Below are 20000 nucleotides of genomic sequence, written 5' to 3' on the forward strand. Positions count from 1 at the left end.
GCCGATCGAAGCGGTGTTTTGTCGGTGGGAAAAAATACCGACGATTCAGTCAACAACATAGTCTCCTTTCGCTGTGCTTGTGGTTGTGGTTGTCCCTTGTATCATGGTGTGAGTGTGAGTGTGTGTGAGTGAAAACCGGTTCACCTGTTGCGTAGGATTCGTTCCGTGGATTTGTTTTCAATGCAGCTTGACTGTATCGTGGAGTCCGGAAACACGTGGCGTGTCTGGCGTGTTTTGTGAACGAGCTGTCATTGTCGTTCCTTGGTGGGGGAGGGGGTGAGGGGGACAGGGGTGTACTATTCACTGCATGTCTCCTCCTCTTGTCCAGTGCGCTGGTCAGTGAAGGCTGTCTGTCACCTCACAGCGATCCAGGCTGCAGGTCAGGGGGTCAGTCATAATACTCTTCGGAGCTTTTTTCTCTGTGGTTACATGACTTAAGTAAAACGCCTAATCCAAAAGTGCACACAAAAAATAGTAGCTGTAATTTAGATCGATACCACATCGAACTCATTTCACCAAGTTTCAGCAGTTAAGGGGTTAAACTGACGGAAGATATATATTAATCTTTTTATTTATTTTTTTTTTTTTTTATTAGCACTCGTTGAGACTGAAATTGGGTGTGTGAAGGTTGTGTCCTTTTTTTTTTTCATTCACAAAAATAAATCATTCAATGAAACAAAGTTCGTAGATTTTTAATAGTAGCTGCGAGAACGATGATGGGTTTTGTGTGTTCTGTTTTCACTCTGAAATAGGACAGAAATCAGGTGTTTCTTCACTCTGAAATAGCAGGACAGAAATCAGGTGTTTCTTCACTCTGAAATAGCAGGACAGAAACCAGGTGTTTCTTCACTCTGAAATAGCAGGACAGAAATCAGGTGTTTCTTCACTCTGAAATAGCAGGACAGAAACCAGGTGTTTCTTCACTCTGAAATAGCAGGACAGAAACCAGGTGTTTCTTCACTCTCTCAAACTGACTGTAGCGAGATTCCTTCTTTCTTGCGGTCTTTTTTTCTCCACAACAGTTACACACTGAAGTTCATGGCTGTTCTTCAAGACATTCACAGGCGGAGATCCGTGGTTTGGCAAAAATCACTGAAATAAAAAACAAAAAACCCGGCACATAACTTTTTTCCTCCTCTCACAACAGTGGGGAAGGGTGGAGGGGGTAACCCCAAGATTTGGGACGGATTATTTCTTTATCCACAAGAACTCGCGCACAGGCACAGAACAGGCACTCAGTGAAAATTCTCCGCTGAACAAGCAGACAAACACACCAGTAACACAGATACATACGACACACGCGCGCGCGCACCACACACATGGGTTGAAGGGTGGAGAGTTGAGATCATTGATCGGCACGGTGTGCAGAGAGTAGCCAGCTGTCAAGACAGCAAGACAAACAGATGTTGAGCTGAGACCCATCAGCTGTTTTCCTCCTCCTCCCACTGTCTGTCTGTCTGGCTGTCTGTCGCTGTGTCCGGTGGCTGTCTACGACCTCATGCCTGATGTCAGCTGTCGTTAGTGCTGTCTGTCAATGGTACAGGAGCTGTTAGGCGAGGTATCCGTGTCGGTGGTTGGATGGAGGGACAGGACGGATGTTGTGGCGGTGTCGTGTGTGCGTGTGTGTGTGTGTGCGTGTGCGTGTGTGTCAACAACTGTGGCAAGACAGCAGTGTAGTGACAACGCCCGCTCTTTGTGGTAGTGGTGGCTGGGGTGGCGGTGGTGGCTGGAATAACCCGGGTGTCTCCGGCACTCGTGTTGAGCTGCACGAGTCGACACAAACCACACACACACGGCGGTGCCAGTCACAATTCGACAGTCGCACGTGCTCTTCAGTCACAACAACTACACTACACACACCACGGGTGGAGCTGGTTTGGTTTGAGGTGGTGGTGTTTTTTCAGCCCCCCTTGGGGTCAAGCCGGGTTCCGGTCCCAGAGTTGGTGAGGCTCCGTGACACGGCACTGGGTGAACGTGACAAGTCCCGGTGTTGACGTGACGATTCGAGGGCGTTGCTGTGCTGTGCTGTGCCGTGCTGTGCCGTGCCGTGCACAGTGGAATTTCACTCCCCGCACTCCCCCTCTCACTCCCTCTCTCCCTCTCTCTCTCTCTCGCACCGGGTAGCAGCGACCAGCAGTGTTCGTTCGTTCATTCATTCAGGGCCTCCGCCCGCCTTCTCTCCAGTCGTGACTGACAAACCCGGGTGGATGGGTGGAACGACGGGTGGATGGGTGGATGGACGGACTCTTCAGGGCGGGGAGGCTGACACGGTGACGTCACGTGGCCCTGACTGCACGTGTGCCGAGGGTGGGTTGTTGTGTTGAGCCCTGTTGGGTGACACACACGTTGGCCTCGATTCTTGGGGCAGTTGGAAGGAAGGGAGGGGAGGACAGAGAGGGAGAGAAAGAAGGGTGTGCGAGTGGGGGTGGAAGGGGATGGGGGGGGGGGAGGGAGGAAGATTCGCTGTGCTGCTGACTGATGCAGCCAGCCCCGTGTTGTTTCGGTAATGATTATCGATTCGCCTTCTGGTCGCTTCTTCTGGGCTGCCCGTCACTCGGTCCTCTGCCGCTCCCTTCTCCTTGGTGTGTGTGTGTGTGTGTGTGTGTGTGTGTGGTGTGTGTGTGTGGTGTGTGTGTGTGTGGTGTGTGTGTGGTGTGGTGTGTGTGTGTGGTGTGTGGTGTGTGGTGTGTGTGTGTGGTGTGTGTGTGTGTGTGTGTGTGTGTGTGGTGTGTGTGTGTGTGTGTGTGTGTGTGTGTGGTGTGTGTGTGTGTGTGTGTGTGTGGTGTGTGTGTGTGTGTGGTGTGTGTGGTGTGTGTGTGTGGTGTGTGTGTGTGTGTGTGTGTGTGTGTGTGTGTGTGTGGTGTGTGTGTGTGTGGTGTGTGTGTGTGTGTGTGTGTGTGTGTGTGTGTGGTGTGTGTGTGTGTGTGTGTGTGTGTGTGTGTGGTGTGTGTGTGTGTGTGTGTGGTGTGTGTGGTGTGTGTGTGTGTGTGTGTGTGACCCGCCCTCTTCTTACAGTGCAGTCTGTGGTGGATGATTGTGGGGACAGAGTCCTTTTTATAGTCTGTGGTGGATGATTGTAGGGACAGAGTCCTTTTTATAGTCTGTGGTGGATGATTGTAGGGACAGAGTCCTTTTTATAGTCTGTGGTGGATGATTGTGGGGACAGAGTCCTTTTTATAGTCTGTGGTGGATGATTGTGGGGACAGAGTCCTTTTTATAGTCTGTGGTGGATGATTGTAGGGACAGAGTCCTTTTTATAGTCTGTGGTGGATGATCGTGGGGACAGAGTCCTTTTTATAGTCTGTGGTGGATGATTGTAGCGACAGAGTCCTTTTTATAGTCTGTGGTGGATGATTGTAGGGACAGAGTCCTTTTTATAGTCTGTGGTGGATAATTGTAGTCTGTGGTGGATGATCGTGGGGACAGAGTCCTTTTTATAGTCTGTGGTGGATGATTGTAGGGACAGAGTCCTTTTTATAGTCTGTGGTGGATGATTGTAGGGACAGAGTCCTTTTTATAGTCTGTGGTGGATGATCGTGGGGACAGTTTTCCTTATAGTCTGTGTATGGACATAGGCCTTGCAGTCTGTGGTGGACGACTGAGAGAAAATAGTTCAGAGGAATAAGCAGTTGAAGATAATAATCCGAACGTTCGTTCGTACAGGTTTTCTGAGCGTGGACACGGAAAGAAGAAAGTTTCCTTCTTTAGAATCTCAGTAACCCAGAAGCTGAGGTGATTGGTTGTTTTTGTTGTTTTTCCCCCGCGGCCTGCAGGTGAAAGTTAGCGACAGTGTTTCACGTGCTCTCTCAGAAGTTTAACCCTTGACCTGTATCTCAGAAGTTCAACGCACCGTTTTCTCTTGTGTTTGGTGTTGGCTCAGGCATAGACACTGATATCTCAATTCTAGTGTCTATGGCTTGTGTTTGGTGTTGGCTCAGGCATAGACACTGATATCTCAATTCTAGTGTCTATGGCTCAGGCTGCAAGTGACGGAGCCAGAAACGCTTGCTCTGTTGGCTAGCACTCCCGTTGTTATTTGCGGCACCACAGTGTCCGACCTGTGATGAGGGAAACTGTCCTGGCGTGTCACAGTGTCCGACCTGTGATGAGGGAAACTGTCCTGGCGTGTCACAGTGTCCGACCTGTGATGAGGGAAACTGTCCTGGCGTGTCACAGTGTCCGACCTGTGATGAGGGAAACTGTCCTGGCGCGTCAGTCGTTCTTTCCTCCAACTCACTGACATAAAACCCGCAACACCAAAGACCCGGCCGCTGTCTTCTGAAATTTGCTGACATGCATCTTCACAAACCTGAACACGTGTGTGTTTCCGTTGTAACAATGCACTGTCGTCTAGTCTTGACTGAACAGCGAAGCCAGCTTTCCGCTGAATCTTTACAAGACGAAAGGATACTGTATTATCTCTAAAAGAAAGAAAAATTGTTGACATCAAAACGTAACAGTTATCCGCTAAATCTTTACAAGATGAAAGAATACTTTATTATCTCTAAAGGAAAGAGATACCGCTGACAACAAAACGTGCCAGTTATCCGCTAAATCTTTACAAGATGCAAAAATTCTTTATTTTCTCTACAAGAGAGAGGTATCGTTGACATCAAAACGTGCCAGGAATCCGCAGAATCTTTTTCACCCAGCCATGCATGGTGAGTCTGTCTTTTCGCGGGTTTGTCACAGGGAGACAGGGTGGAGAAAAGCTCTTTTCTTTTAAAGTGGCAGCAAAATAAATATATAAATAAAACAACATAAAAGGGAAAAAATGAAATAAGATTAAATGAAATAAACAAAATAAAAAGAAATAAATTAAGATAAAATAAAAATAATTAACCGTCCTTCGCGCACCTGCGCGCACGTCGTGTGTTGACGAATCACGGCCCTTCACACGTCGCCTGAAGCGCACGCGCTCAATGACCTGCTGTGACCTCGGGTCAACGGTCACTGACCGAGGGGTCACGATATCGATTCTGGGAGACACCGCGCGGGGGGAGTTGGAAGGCGTCACCTTCATTTCGGGGTTTTCGTTGTTGTTGTTATCTTTCCTGTTTTTCTTGATTTGGTTGTTTGTTCGTTTTTTTGTGTGTGTTACTTGTTTTATATCCACCCCACCCCCCTTTTTTTCTCTCTCTTTTTTTTTTTTTTACCAAGGTCGGGCTTGCTTGAGCGATCTTTCTTTAAAACCTTTTCATTTCCATTTCTGACAACCTGTAGATAGTTTACACATGCACTTACTCCAGAAAGGACAAAGGGGTGGACGAGACACTGGAAATGAATAGCTGCATGAATTAAGAAAAACAAGAGAGGCAAGGCCTTCAAGACTCACTTGTGATATGTACTGAGTATAATTTCAAAATGTAATGTTTAAGATGAGAAAGATCAGTTTAAAGCAAATTAAGTCCCTTAGCATTAATTACAGAGTAATTTCCCTTCCTTACTATCTGCACCAAAACGTTTGCAAAATAAATAAAACTTCCATGCTTAGCAAAAGAAGTTCCTGTTTGAACAAAAAATGATAATAAAGACTGCTCTTGTTGTTGTGTCAGAATATCAAATCAAAGTGCCAAGTTTAGAGAATACAAAAAATATAAATATAACAGTAAATGCAGTTTGCATATAATTAGGCTTCATTTTTTATTTTTTTGTGTCCATACCAGAGGTGCAATATTGTTTTAAACAAGATGACTGGAAAGAACTGAATTTTTCCTATTCTTATGCCTAATTTGGTGTGAACTGACAAAGTATTTGCAGAGAAAATGTCAATGTTAAAGTTTACCACGGACACACACACACACACACACACACACACACACAGAGAGAGAGAGAGAGAGAGAGAGAGAGACAACCGAACACCGGGTTAAAACATAGACTCACTTTGTTTACACAAGTGAGTCAAAAAGGGAAAACAAACAAATAAACAACAACAACAACAAAAACACACAAATGAAAAAATTTTTAAGGCAGTGAATAAGTCACCAGTTGTGAGAGGAAACACCCATTCCGCCAAAATATAACAGCTGTATATAAATTATATTTCACATGTATGCTTTCTACACATGCTCCGTTAAAATTGCACTTTACTTTTGTAAATATCAAACACTGAATTTCTGGGGGCTGCTTGTGAATGGACAATGGAGTTTCGTGACTGAACAAGCGACCTCAGCACCGCTGACTTTGCGTTGCGTCAAGAATTTGCCAATGTCTGTCGAGTTAGTGTTTGGATTTGGGAACTTTCTTTCGATGACGTAGGAGTAGTCTTAGCTTAAAACAAACATGGCGCTGCTAAAATCGCTCAGTCAACCCTTCCCCAGTCTCGATTTCTTTTTTTCTTTTTTTTTTCTTTTTCTTTTTTGCAGACGCGCAGTTGTAGATTGCACACCACCGCTCACATCACAATACAGCCCCCACTTCTCGTGCCTTATTTTTTTCTGATAAAAGCGCGTGCACACACACACACACACACACACATCGCACACCACATTGCACAAACCATGTCGCACACACACATAGACAAACTCAAGGGTTGCTTGAAACCAAGCAGACACACATTCACATATGTGACAGAAACTCATTTCTCCAAATACCATCTTTCCAAGTCATCCCTTTTCACATCTCCAATTTTCTCCCAACTCACCATTCACCCATCTCCCTCCCTACCTGTCCACCATTCACCCATCTCCCTTCCTACCTGTTCACCATTCACCCATCTCCCTTCCTACCTGTTCATCATTCACCCATCTCCCTCCCTACCTGTCCACCATTCACCCATCTCCCTCCCTACCTGTTCACCATTCACCCATCTCCCTTCCTACCTGTTCACCATTCACCCATCTCCCTTCCTACCTGTTCATCATTCACCCATCTCCCTTCCTACCTGTTCACCATTCACCCATCTCCCTACCTACCTGTTCATCATTCACCCATCTCCCTCCCTACCTGTCCACCATTCAGCCATCTCCATTCCTACCTGTTCACCATTCACCCATCTCCCTCCCTACCTGTTCACCATTCACCCATCTCCCTCACTACCTGTCCATCATTCACCCATCTCCCTCCCTACCTGTTACCATTCACCCATCTCCCTACCTACCTGTTCACCATTCCCCCATCTCCCTACCTACCTGTTTACCATTCACAATTCTCCCTTCCTACCTGTTTATCATTCACCCATCTCCCTTCCTATCTGTTCATCATTCACCCATCTCCCTTCCTACCTGTTCACCATTCACCCATCTCCCTTCCTACCTGTCCACCATTCACCCATCTCCCTTCCTACCTGTTCACCATTCACCCATCTCCCTACCTGTTCACCATTCACCCATCTCCCTACCTGTTCATCATTCACCCATCTCCCTACCTACCTGTTCACCATTCACCCATCTCCCTACCTACCTGTTCACCATTCACCCATCTCCCTTCCTACCTGTTCACCATTCACCCATCTCCCTTCCTACCTGTTCATCATTCACCCATCTCCCTCCCTACCTGTTCATCATTCACCCATCTCCCTACCTACCTGTTCATCATTCAGTCATCTCCCTTCCTACCTGTTTATCATTCACCCATCTCCCTACATGCCTGTCCATCATTCACCCATCTCCCTTCCTACCTGTTCATCATTCACCCATCTCCCTTCCTACCTGTTCATCATTCACCCATCTCCCTTCCTACCTGTTTATCATTCACCCATCTCCCTACCTGTCCACCATTCACCCATCTCCCTAACTACCTATTCATCATTCAGCCATCTGCCTTCCTACCTGTTCATCATTCACCCATCTCCCTACATACCTGTTCATCATTCAGCCATCTCCCTTCCTACCTGTTTATCATTCACCCATCTCCCTACCTGTCCACCATTCAGCCATCTCCCTTCCTACCTGTTCACCATTCACCCATCTCCCTTCCTACCTGTTCACCATTCACCCATCTCCCTTCCTACCTGTTCATCATTCACCCATCTCCCTTCCTACCTGTCCATCATTCACCCATCTCCCTTCCTACCTGTTCATCATTCACCCATCTCCCTACCTACCTGTCCATCATTCACCCATCTCCCTACCTTCCTGTTAGATGATAACAATCATAAGTGAACAATGTTACCCTAACAAAATGTCTACCATCACCAGAATGTGTCACGACACATTAAACACATTTCCTCCCCCCGCCACACCCTCCATTTCACACCAAGCATAAAGCAAATACGAATCAAAAGTGTTCGGTTGAAAGTACAAACTCCAACAAAAGTCTATGTTCCCTGTGTTCCTATTTTGTGTATTTTTTGTGAAAAAAATCCTTTTTCCTGACAAACGAGACAAGATGGGGACCGGCCGCATATATATGTGCATTGTTCGGAGATTACTCATCGGCGTATGCTTCTGTAGGGTTTCTTTGTGAATATCTTATTCAAAAATTCACCACAGCACAAACAGATAAGAAGTGAAATGCAAATTTACATCATTGTTAAAGACGAGGACTTGTCAAACAAGCTACTCCTGAAAAGAGAAAACTAACAGAGAAGTCTTTCGGGCGAGGTGATAAGCTGGGCTCCTATGTACAGCATGCATTTGGCACACGTAAAACTAAATGTTAATGGCAACAAAAGGGGTTGTCCCTGGCAAAAAATCCTACAGAAAATAAAACTTTGATAGTATAATAAATACACTTGCAGATAGAAACACACACACACACACACACACACATATATATATATATATATATATATATATATATATATATATATATATATATATATATCTGTAGTGGCAACATACAATAGAATACAATACAATGCAATACAACACAATACGATACGATACCATACAATACAACATAGTAGTATTCAATATAATACAATACAATACGATATGATACGATACAATACAATGCAATGCAATGCAATGCAATGTAATGCAATACAAAACGACACGGTAACGATATGGTACAATTCAATACAATGCAATACAACACAATACGATACAATACAGTACAGTACAATACAATACAATACAACACAACATAGTACAATACAATACAACACAACATAGTACAATACAATACAATACAACACAACACAATACAATACAACACAACATAGTACAATACAATACAATACAGTACAATACAATACAATACAACACAACATAGTACAATTCAATACAACACAGTACAATTCAATACAACATAGTACAATACAATACAACACAACATAGTACAATACAATACAATACAACACAACACAATACAACACAACATAGTACAATTCAATACAACATAGTACAATACAATACAATACAACACAACATAGTACAATTCAATACAACACAGTACAATACAATACAACACAGTACAATTCAATACAACATAGTACAATTCAATACAATGCAATACAACACAATACGATACAATACAATACAATACAATACAATACAATACAACATAGTACAATACAATACAACATAGTACAATACAACACAACATAGTACAATACAATACAACATAGTACAATTCAATACAACATAGTACAATTCAATACAACATAGTACAATACAATACAACACAACACAATACAATACAATGCTGCACTGAGCTGATGAGCAAGACAACACTGCAATTTACACTGAACCAGAACAACAAATAATAATGTATTACTGATCAGCTTGTAATCCTACACTTTTCTTCAGAATACCAAAGACTGGTCCTTAACCCTTTCTTTCTTTTTTTAAATCGGTTTACTATCCTTCTTCACGATAATCAGACGGGTCCAAGGGAATCTGTGTGGCTGAGCTGGTCCTCTGTCTCCTCTGTCTCTCTTGACAGCTACAGACGAGAATGCTTGTCAATGGATGGCCGTCACCTTACTGAGATAAGATTGAATTCAGACGTGAAGTTGTCAGTCACTGTTCTTTTTATTCTGGGGCTTCTTCCTCTCGAAACTGCAGTACTCTCACTCGGTAAAATCAATAACACTTAAAAGTAGCTGTATATGAAGTAGTTAGTACGTCTTGAATGCAGACCATACTGATCTCGCTTCACCACGGCTCGCCAGTCAAGGGATTCAGCGGGGTGTCTGGAAGGTCTTCTGCAGTCTGTTTCCATTTTTTCCCCTTTTTTCTTTTCTTTTTTCATGCCCCCCAGAAACTGGACATGTACAAATATCCAATGGCCTTGCTAAAACCGTCATCCACGGAACTCTTGAGGGAGGGAGGCGGAGGAGGGGAAAGAAAAAATAAAACGATAGACTGGCAACATTGCGGACTTGACAGGAAATCCATTTGCAGAGACCTAGACACAGCTGACAGACCTGGAGAAATCTGGTGAACAGTTCTGTGCGGCGCCCAAATGACTCTTCACAACATTGATCGAGGGGAGAGGAAGATGAGGAGAGGGAGGAGAAAGAGGAGGAGCAGAAGAAGAAGTTCTCAGGAAGACGCAATAATCTGCGGGCCAAAGATCAGGAATCACAGGATGCGGTTGGCCCTTGACTTTTGTTGGAGTTTGCACGTGAGAAATGAGGGGTTGGGGGTGGGAGTGCAGCAGATTTATCACTCTCTCCGAACTTTCAGCAAGAACGTATCGGCCATATTGCTTGTATGAGTCAATTAACCCTTTCCCATGTAAACACTTTGACAAACGTCAAGTTTCGTTAATCAGAATGTTATGTGTAAGTTCAGTGTTGTGTTTTCAAAAGAATGAATACAGAAGTAGTTAGGAGCAACGTAGGGTGAATCAATACATAGAAACAAGCAAGGGCTAGGAGAAGCGTGATACGAATGTGTACAAAAGCAAAACTGGATGTAAGTCGACATAAACCTGTGACAAGTCCCGAATGCCTCTGTGTGTGTGTGTGTGTGTGTGTGTGTGTGTGTGTGTGTGTGTGCGTGCGTGTGTGTGCGTGTGTGTGTGTGTGTGTGAGGTGTGTGTGTATGTGTGTGTGTGAGTGTGTGTGATGTGTGTATGTGTGCGCACGTGTGTGTTTCTGCATGTTTGTGTGTGTGTGTGTGTGTGCGCGCGCGCGCGTAAGTGTGTATGTGTGTGCGTGTGTGTGTGTGTGTGAGTGTGTGTGTGCATGTGCTCTGGCGAGCGTGCGCGGTCATATAGCAGCATATGTGTGTACATGCAAATGAGTATTGTCAAGATACACCCTTCCATTAGTTCCAACCATTTCACGGACAAGTAATAGAGGCTGATACGCCTGTTAGTCTGACAGGACAAAACACACTGGGAACTGTTAGATGTATAATTATCAACCAAAACTGACAGGACAAAACACACTGGGAACTGTTAGATGTATAATTATCAACCAAAACTGACAGGACAAAACACACTGGGAACTGTTTAGATGTATAATTATCAACCAAAACTGACAGGACAAAACACACTGGGAACTGTTTAGATGTATAATTATCAACCAAAACTGACAACAAAACACACTGGGAACTGTTTAGATGTATAATTATCAACCAAAACTGACAACAAAACACACTGGGAACTGTTTAGATGTATAATTATCAACCAAAACTGACAACAAAACACACTGGGAACTGTTTAGATGTATAATTATCAACCAAAACTGACAGGACAAAACACACTGGGAACTGTTTAGATGTATAATTATCAACCAAAACTGACAACAAAACACACTGGGAACTGTTTAGATGTATAATTATCAACCAAAACTGACAACAAAACACACTGGGAACTGTTTAGATGTATAATTATCAACCAAAACTGACAACAAATACACACACGCTGTTATCCACAACATCCAGATTATCATACAAGCACCATTCCACGCCGTCACGTTAAATTGAATGCAGTCTACGTGTGTCGCTTCCAGTGCTTGTTACGGCAACAGCATAAAAGCGAGAGAGCATACATGATTATACGTCCAGGCAGATTTTGTTACAGATCGTTTACAGAGTATATCGTGTCACACAAACATCAAGACTGCTTACAACTGTTTGCTGACTAGTCTGAGTGCTGGCGAGGGCGCACGTTGCCATGGTGATCTGCAACGTTTTGGGTCTGAGATTACATCATGACGGCATGACAAGTTATCAATCAATGCTGATCTTTTTCGCCTCGTAAAATATTGACATTTTGAAAGGTTTCCTGATGATGACTCGTGATGCATATTATGTCTTTGTGTGTTTGAGCGTGTACATGTGCGTGTGTGTGTGTGTGTGTCTGTGTGTGTGTGTGTGTGCGTGTGTGTGAGTGGTACGACAAGCTGTACCACAAGCAGACAGACAGACAGACAGACTGAGAAGCACAGGGACAAGAAGACAGAGGATGATTTTAACGAATGTTGGTTGTTGTTTTTTTCGAGAACTCTTACATATACATGCATTTTTATTTCCCTAATTATGTTATACTAACATGGAAAGTCAGATGACAGACAATTATTAGACAGACACACACACACACACACACACACACACACACACACACACACACACACACACACACACACACACACACACACACACACACACCACCACCACCACCACCACCACCACCAAAAAAAAAAATATAATATATAAATCATTTTCTCTCACAAAAGCAGCATCAAAGCATGCACTCAAACAAGACAACCAAACAACGGTGTCGTTCCGATTCGCCTGTTCCGTTTGTCCTGCAATCCGATGCACATGTGGTCACTGAAGTGGTGGTACTGAATCACCCATTCGCAGTTCGCCAATGCACGTAGTTGCTCTGTGTTTGGTGCGTGCGCGTGCGTGTGTCTGTGTGCTAAATAAATAAATGAATAAACAAATCAATAAATAGATGAACGAATGAATAAACAAATGAATAAGCAAACAGATAAATAGATAAGTGAATAAATGTTAAATAAATAAATAAGCGACCATACAGCTCACTAATTTCTTCTTTGCTGGCCCGTTCTCCTGGGTATATGACCTGGTCTCTGTATAGGTAATTTTGAAACAGCAACATATGTCCGACTGTCTTGCTTTGGACAATGACAAGGCTTTATCCTACACTGACTGGTACTGCAGTCGCTCGGAAGCGACTTCCGCGAAAGCACTCATATTTCGCCCTGCAGAAAATTACAAGTTTTCATCAGTAGAATCTGATCGTCGGTGGCATCTGTGCACAAACATTAGTGTTGTCTTCAGTTTAACGTCTTTCCACTTGAAGTGATATTAGACGGGAAAAAAAAAAAAAAAAAAAAAAAAAAAAAAAAAAAACCGTGGGGGTAGGGGCTGTGAGAGGGGGAGGGGTAAAAGTGTGTGTATGTGTGGAGGGTGAATAGGGAGAGACAACGCTAGGAAAAATGGAAACGTTATAAACGCCAACATCAAACAAATATAACATCTATAACAAATGTCCTATAGGACTATGCAGCAAACCTTCTGCAATAACAAATAACATATTGGAATTGTTAATAACACATTCAAAAGAACTTTTGGTGAAGTCTGGCAAAAAACATTTTAGATTCTGACATTCGAATATTACATGGTTGCTAGAAATATGTTCTCCACATATGCATCTGACATCTTTGCTGAACTTTGTTACAAAAGCGTTCAGTTTTATCCTGTTTGATAATGTATGAATCTGCCTTAATCTTATTGAATTACTGTATGTATTTGACTGATCGATAGTTCCCGGTTGTTGACCATTAATTACACTATGGTTTAAAGCTTTGCCGTTTTCTTGGTATAATTCTCTGACTTTGTTCCACGATGTTTTTTCTAGTATTCGATAACCCTCTTGTACAGATAGAGGCACATAAAGTTCTATGGTTCCCTGTTCGTTCTTTGCACCTTTTCTTGCAGCCCTGTCAGCCCATTCATTGTAGAGAATACCAAGATGTGAAGGAACCCAGAAAAACGTAATATGTGTTCCTTTCAAGCTTAAAAGATGTAAAATGTGGCTGATTTCTAGTATGATTTTAGATTTGTTCTTACAATTTGGTGAGTTTAAAGCACATAATACAGATTTGGAATCAACGCAAAACAAGACTTGTAGAAGGCAAATTGGAAGATCAAGAATATGATTTAGAGCCATAAGAACAGCAATAAGTTCAGCAGTGAATATTGAACGATTTTTACCAATATAGTATGATCTTTCCGTTTTCAGTTCTGGTATAACAAAAGCTGAACCTACTTGGCCATTGTCTAATAGTGAGCCATCTGTGTAGATCTGTAAATGATCACGGTATCTATTTTGAAGGTGTACTCGGACTTCCGTTGCCATGATATTCGGATTTTCATTCTTTTTAATGTCAGTATGATTAACATCAAAATGTGCTTTATTCATCTCCCAGATGGGGTATGGACTTACGGTCTTCTGTGTGTCTACGTCATCTGAATTAATTTCAGATTTTTCGAACAGGTTTGACACAAACGTGCCAATGGGTGTTAAATAAGATATGTTTTTAGCTCTTTTGGGGAAGCTGTTTTCGGATGTAATTTTTACTTCCTCTGATGTATAATTTTCAGTTGTTGAGCTTCTCAGTACGTATTTAGCACATGCGAGGTTTCGGTATTCATCTAAAGGTAGTACTCCTATTTCTTTGTATGTTCCGAGGGTCGATGCATGGAAAGGTACACCAAGGGCAAGTCTATATGCTTTGCAGTCTATGCTTTGAAGTTTCTTTAGCAAATATTTTGGAGCATTGAAAAAGACTTCTTGTCCATAGGATAGTTTGGATCGAATAAGTGATGATGATAAATGTTTCAAAATCGTTGTATCTTGTCCCCAGTATTGTTTACTCACAATTTTGAGTAAGTTTAGAGATTTTCTTGTTTTTGTTAATATATATTCAATATGGCTGTTCCAAGTTAGTTTTGAAGTAAGTATCAATCCTAAAAACTTAACAGTATCTTTATACTGAATTGTCTCATTTTCAATCTTAAATGTTGGTAACTCTTCTGGGTTTGTACCATTGTTAAAAAGCATAATATGTGTTTTTTCTGATGATAATGTAAGACCATTATCAGCAATATATCTATTTAATCTATCTATTTCTCGTTGGTATATTTTCTTGATATAGTTTAAAGCCCTTTTGGATGTATTCCGTTTCATAGTTACATTCATCCACATACATATATCATCTGCGTATTGCACTAGGATCACATCATTTGATAAGTGTTTGGGTAAGTCGTTCAACAAGATATTAAATAAAACAGGGGCAATAACAGAACCTTGGGGTAATCCCATGTGAAGAGTTTTAGGATTTGAGTATGTATTCCCGACCCGTACCTGTATACTTCTTTCACTCAGGAAATCTTTGATATAATCATAGAGATGTCCTGAAAAGCCAACAGATTTCAGTTTAAAGAGTAACTTTGCATGCCAAACTTGATCATAGGCTTTCTTCACATCAAAAAAAGTTGCAAGAACGTTTTTCCTTCTAGCGAATTGTTGTTTTACATGTGTTGTAAGTTTTACCAAATTATCAATTGCAGATCTACCTCTCTGAAAGCCCGCTTGGTTAATTGGGATAATCTTATTTTTATGACAATAGTACATCAGCCTTCTCAAAATTATTCTTTCCATTAGTTTACCAGTATGTGATGTTAGTGCAATTGGCCTGTAGCTGCTCTTATCTGTTTTGCATTTTCCTTGTTTATGAACTGGTATCACAATAGACTGTTTCCATTGTGCTGGCATTAAACCATCAATCCAACACTTTTGAAAAATATCAAACAATAAAACAACAAAATTTTCTGGTAAATGTCTCAGCATCTCATTTGAGACTGCATCAAGTCCTACAGATGTTTTCTTTTTAGGGAGGGATACTAATGCTTCTTTAACCTCGTTGAGCGTGAGTGGAGCATTGATGTACTGACTATTATCAGGACATGGATCTGTATAATCACTTTTGCTCTCTTCTTCGGTTCTGTGTATTCTGTTTTTAAGTGAGAGACCTTCCAATCGCATAGACTCCGAGAACATTTCTACAAATGTTTCTGCCTTCTCTACATTGGACGGGAAATCTTTGTCTTTTATCTTAATAGGACAAGATGGCAAATTTATACCTTCTTTCATTTCATTAAATTTTTTCCATACCTTTTTAGTATCTTTATGATCAGAAATCTCCCTATTACAGAAGGAAGACCAATATTGTCTTTTTGCCTGTGCAATGACCATGTTGCTATGATGATTTGCCTTTTTCTTTTCAATAAGATTCTCTGGTGATTTGTTGCTCAGATAAGTAATAAATTTAGATTTTTTATTATCTACTGCTGCTTCGCAGGCTGGTGTCCACCAAATATTTCCCGAATGCTTGCTTGATTTAAGTGAATTGTATTTTGGAATTGATATGTCGGCAGCTTGTAAAATGGTGTCAGTAAAGAATGAATACAATGTATCTATATCCGCGGTGTTTATGAACTCTGTGTTATAGCTAGCAAGCATACTTTCGAATTTCTCCCAGTTAGCATCTTTATATTTATATCTTGGAACTTTGTCTTTTTGAAATTCTGTAGGTCTTTGAGTTACATTAAAAGTCATGATGATCGGTAAGTGATCACTTCCCAATGTATCTTTATATGTCGTCCATTTACATTCTGGATACAACGTAGGGGATATGAAAGACAGATCTATAGCAGATGCCCTGTGAGTGACAATATCAGGGATTCTGGTAACGCTGCCATCATTTAAAAGGCTCAAGGAGGAATCAACAATATTTTCTACAAAGCGGTTACAAGTAACTGATACACAATCTTTGTCCCAAAAAGGAGAATGGGCGTTAAAATCTCCCCCAATCAACCATTTTTCATTATCCTGAATATTATGTAACCATTCCGTGTTTACTTCGTTTGGGCCTCTCGGTAAATACACAGATACGACACGTAGAGTAAGATGATCACTGAACCTAATACGTGCCGCGCATGAATGAAAATCTGGAGTAGTGTTAGGTGCTGGTGGAGAGCATACGGTGTACTCTATTCCTTCTTGAATATATAGTGCGGCACTGATTTTTGTGGCAGCATCTACATTCTGGTGCACAGGTGGGTAATAATAACCTGGAAGCTTGGGTAATTTATTCTTCTTAACATTAAGTGATTGTAATATAAGTGCTTGGTAGTTATTATTTGCCAAATGTTGGATAAGATATGGTAAATTTGTGGAGATGGATCTAGCATTCCACTGCATAACCTGGATTGCCTGTTTGCGAATGGGGGGCATTATGGAGGAGAGTATGTGTATGTTGGGTATAGTGTGTGGAGGGTATAAGGAAAAAGAAAATAAGAAACTCTAAATTAGAAAATAAAACAACAACAACAACAACAACAATAATAATAATAATAATAATAATAATAATAATAATAATAATAATAATTATACAATTTGTGATTGAGTCAGCTACTTATTCGACTTACCACAGTTGTAAATCGAAAATTAAACAGTAATTAAACATTAGTGTGTGTGTGTGTGTGTGTGTGTGTGAGTGTGTGTGTGTGTGTGTGTGTGTGGTGTGTGTGTGTGTGTGTGTGTGTGCTTCTGTGTGTGGGTGTGTGTGTGTGTGTGTGTGTGTGTGTGTGTGTGTGTGTGTGCTTCTGTGTGTGTGTGTGTGTGTGCTTCTGTGTGTGTGAGTATGTGTGTGTGTATATATATATATATATGTGCGTGTGTGTGTTCGCGCGCGCGCGCGCCGAGTATGTGTGTGTATGCGAGTATGTGTGAGTATGCGAGTATGTGTAAGAGAGAGTGAGAGACAGAGAGAGAGAAGACAGATGGAGAGACAAAGAGAGACAGAGAGATGAACAGTGAGACAGTGACAGAAACAGAAAGATAGGCACAGTAGGCGATACGGGATTGGCGGGTAGGCGAAACAGGACCAGCAAAGAGTCAAACTCAACAGGCCCATGAGGGTGACAGCACGGTCAAGAAGAAGGCAAAACGGGAATAGGCGAACCTGCACCCAAACAACAAAAACAACAACAAAAACATCCTGGTGTCTCACAAGGCTATGCCGCCACAGACAAGGAAAACATTATAACATAATGGAGAAAAGGTGACCGTGAACATGATCTCTTTGGCGGCGTAAAGCTTACCACGAGTCACAGCCAACAGGCGTCTAACTCTGAGGAAAGAAGTTGTAAACCAATGGCTGGCGCTAATCACTGTATAATTTATACAGGTTGTATGGCACTGTCTTTTGTCGTGTTGTGTTGCTTTGTGCTGTGCTGTACTGCACTGGGTTCTTTTCAATTGTGTTCAGTTATGTTGTATTGCACTGCACACACACTGAATCACACACACACACACACACACACACACACACACACACACACACACACACACACACACACACACGGTGGAGTGATGGCCTAGAGGTAACGCGCCTGCCTATGAAGCGAGAGAATCTGAGGGCGCTGGTTCGAATCACAGCTCAGCCGCCGATATTTTCTCCCCCTCCACTAGACCTTGAGTGGTGGTCTGGACGCTAGTCATTCGGATGAGACGATAAACCGAGGTCCCGTGTGCAGCATGCACTTAGCGCACGTAAAAGAACCCACGGCAACAAAAGGGTTGTTCCTGGCAAAATTCTGTAGAAAAATCCACTTCGACAGGAAAAACAAATAAAACTGCACGCAGGAAAAAATACAAAAAAAGGGGGTGGCGCTGTAGTGTAGCGACGCGCTCTCCCTGAGGAGAGCAGCCCGAATTTCACACAGAGATATCTGTTGTGATAAAAAGGAATACAAATACAAATACACACACACACACACACACACACACACACACACACACACACACACACACACACACACACAAAGAGACAGACATATAGAGAGGGACAGACTGGCAAACACAGAGAGACAGACAGACAGACATCACGAATGGGACGACAAACCCGATATGCAGCTGGCATTCACACATTCATTATTTTTGGAAACGAAAATGTCAGTTTACTCACCTTACTGAAGCAGCTTTTGTTTGCTGATTCAAACAGGGATGGATTTCGATGATATTTTACTTGATATAAATTCCCTTCTTATTAGAGAGATGAGGGTGAGAGAGAGACGGGAGGGGGAGAAAGTGAGTGAGACAGAGACAGAGAGAGACACAAAAATAGAGACAAATAAGCTGAACGATGGAAGGGCGGTAACTGCGTCGAAGAACTTTCAGTGATTTTTCTTCCACCTGCCTCTCCCTCTCTCTTCTGGCATATCTATCTATCTATCTATCTATATATATATATATGTATATATATATATATATATATATATATACATGTGTGTGTGTGTGTGTGTGTGTGTGTGTGTGTGTGTGTGTGTGTGTGTGTGTGTGTGGTAGAGAGAGTGAGAGAAAGACAGGGAGAGAGGGAGAAAGAGAGAGAGAGAGTGTGTGTGTGTGTGTGTGTGTGTGTGTGCGTTCGTGCGCGCGCGCGCGTACCTGTGTGTGCGTATCTGAGAGAGAGAGAGATAGTGAGAGAGAGAGAGGGAGAGCGAGAGAAAGACAGGGAGAGAGAGAGAGTGTGTGTGTGTGTGTGTTGTAAGTGTATGGTGTGTGTGTGTGTGTGTGTGTGTGTGTGTGTGTGTGTGTGTGTGTGTGTGTGTGTGTCTGTGTGTGTGTGTGTGTGTGTGTGTGTGTGTGTGTGCGACAGAGAGAGAGCGTTTGATCCCTGCTTTCTTTCCGAAACAAATACCGGTGCATTTAATTTTCATTATCAAACAACAGAGGCAATCAGTGATCGATGCTTTTAACAACCATATTGCTCTGTCTGTCTGTGTGTATGTCTGTCTGTCTGTCTGTGTCTCTCTGTCTCTTTCTCCTTCTCTGTCTCTGTTTCTCTCTATTTTTTTTTCTCTTTTAATAATGAGTGAAGTGAAACATGGAAAAAAACATAATTTAAGATTTACTTATTTATTGTTAATAAATATTTGCTTATTTCACTTCCCTCATTAAAGAAAATGCATCTGTGACTATCTATCCATCTCTCACCCTCTCTGTTACTCCCTCTCTCTCTCCCTCTCTCTCTCTCCCCCCTCTATCTATCTATCTATCACTCA

The 20000-nt window shown here is 42.2% G+C and overlaps 1 protein-coding gene across 2 annotated transcripts in view; it reads right to left on the reverse strand.

The window, feature by feature from the left end:
• Nucleotides 1-20000, reverse strand: part of LOC143283645 (neuronal membrane glycoprotein M6-a-like) — a 233851-nt gene that overhangs the window by 191774 nt on the left and 22077 nt on the right. The window contains exon 1 of one of the 2 annotated variants that reach the window (XM_076589838.1): nt 1-2025. This exon is cut by the window's left edge and continues 1051 nt beyond it. The exons of the other annotated variant lie outside the window; for it this stretch is intronic. The gene's annotated coding sequence lies outside the window, so the exon portion shown is untranslated. Of the gene's footprint in view, nt 2026-20000 lie in introns of those variants that run through there. 2 annotated transcript variants of the gene reach the window in all.

This window comes from Babylonia areolata, chromosome 7 (assembly GCF_041734735.1).
Source record: "Babylonia areolata isolate BAREFJ2019XMU chromosome 7, ASM4173473v1, whole genome shotgun sequence".
NCBI classification, from domain to species: Eukaryota; Metazoa; Mollusca; class Gastropoda; order Neogastropoda; family Buccinidae; genus Babylonia; species Babylonia areolata.